Source organism: Cucumis sativus, chromosome 6 (assembly GCF_000004075.3).
Source record: "Cucumis sativus cultivar 9930 chromosome 6, Cucumber_9930_V3, whole genome shotgun sequence".
Classification (NCBI taxonomy): domain Eukaryota; kingdom Viridiplantae; phylum Streptophyta; class Magnoliopsida; order Cucurbitales; family Cucurbitaceae; genus Cucumis; species Cucumis sativus.
Window position 1 is genome coordinate 1,762,861 of NC_026660.2, and position 1,576 is coordinate 1,764,436.

Consider the following 1,576-nt stretch of genomic DNA (forward strand, 5'->3'; position numbering starts at 1 on the left):
TCATTTTTATTTAAACTCTTTTGATTAAAACTATTTTAAATACACTTCAAAATCAGTCATTGTTAAAAAAACAAGTTTTTTAAAAAAAAATATGACTTATTTTCTTAAGTTTAATAGTCGAGAGTGTATTCTTTAATAATTTTGAAGTAATATATTTTATTTAAAAGAATATATTTGTAATAAGTCAATCACACTTTTAAACACAAGAATAAATACAATTATTTTAAATACAAATTTGGAAAAATGTATGATATAAAATCAGTAAATTATTCAACATAGAATCACGGGAAACTAAGCATGCTTAATTTAGATTATTGAGTTCTTCAACATGTTTTATCTACTCTCATATATTTTATAGGAAATTTCTCATGAAGTCGTCCAACTTAAAATTACTTGAAACTAATCAAATTTAACTTTCTAATTTCTATAGTCAAGTCACCGTAAAGAAATATGCACCTTGCTGGCATAAGCGGTAGTTATCCTTTCTATTAAGACTTTCTTAATGATACTTTCATTTCTTCAAAACTCTTCTCATTAGGATGTGATCCCAATTCATCAATTTACCCTACCTGAACTTGGACGTTACACGAGAAATTGCCTCTCTCAACAATGTCATTAGCAACATAATTTTGCAAATGTGTCTAATGTGGCAACAACTTTAAACTCCACGCAACGAAGCTAAGAAGAGTGTCATCGTCTCCATCTCTTTAATGGCGCAAGCTCAGTTCCTCTCCAGATCTAGAAGACAAACCACTTGAATACAATCAGGTTCGATAACAATAGACAATGAAATACGAGACAAAAGTGATGATAGCACTTTCAGTTTCATTACGAGCACAATGAAAAAATGACAAGCAATCGTGCTATGAAACAATATAAGTTTGATTGAGAACTACATACATGTGTGACTAGTAAGAACCTCAAATATATATATATATATAACTCATCTATCTCATTACCAACCACACACAAGCGATCAATGCTATTTCTAGTGAAACAATGCATCGACCCCATCAAGATCCTAGGCCTTATCTTTGAGGGCCAACTCCACCTTCACCTACAAAAGTACTCCATCATCAATAGTTAGTCTACAAATTTAACAAACTATTATCAAACCCCTGTTGAAATAAAATGAGGCCTTAATTTATATAACTTCTAGAGTTGATTGCATACATCTTTCCTTACACACTAAGAATGCAGACAACTAAGTACATATTTCCTTACACAATAGGGCAATGTGTGAATGTAAGGGATGAATTTGAATGAGTTGAGTCTCCTAAAGCTGGTTAGGCCTTTGAGCATATCTCAATGATACCATAAATAAAACATAAGTTCCAATCATATCACTTATCCCAATGAACCGATCCAATAAAATAGAACCAATTAATCCACCAATTTTGTCCTCACTTATTATCAAACCACACATTAATGTGAACATATAAGTTAACCCAACTAAACACAAATATTAAGTAGATTCAACTTAAACTAGTTAACACATATGTAAACATATATTAAGTAGATTCAACCTAAATTAGTTAACACATATGCATTCAACTAACGCTACGTTTATCATAAA

At 30.6% G+C, this 1,576-nt stretch overlaps 1 long non-coding RNA gene across 2 annotated transcripts; it reads right to left on the bottom strand.

The window, feature by feature from the left end:
• Positions 1 to 286: 286 nt before the first annotated feature.
• LOC116404649 lies at positions 287 to 1,323 on the bottom strand. 2 transcript variants are annotated; one of them, XR_004217626.1, is made up of 2 exons: positions 960 to 1,323; positions 287 to 738 (listed from the first exon to the last, which is right to left on the bottom strand). It is a non-coding gene; the product is annotated as an uncharacterized LOC116404649 (long non-coding RNA). The 2 variants fall into 2 exon arrangements; XR_004217627.1 differs by having other exon boundaries at positions 901 to 1,323.
• Between the last annotated feature and the right edge of the window lie 253 nt (positions 1,324 to 1,576).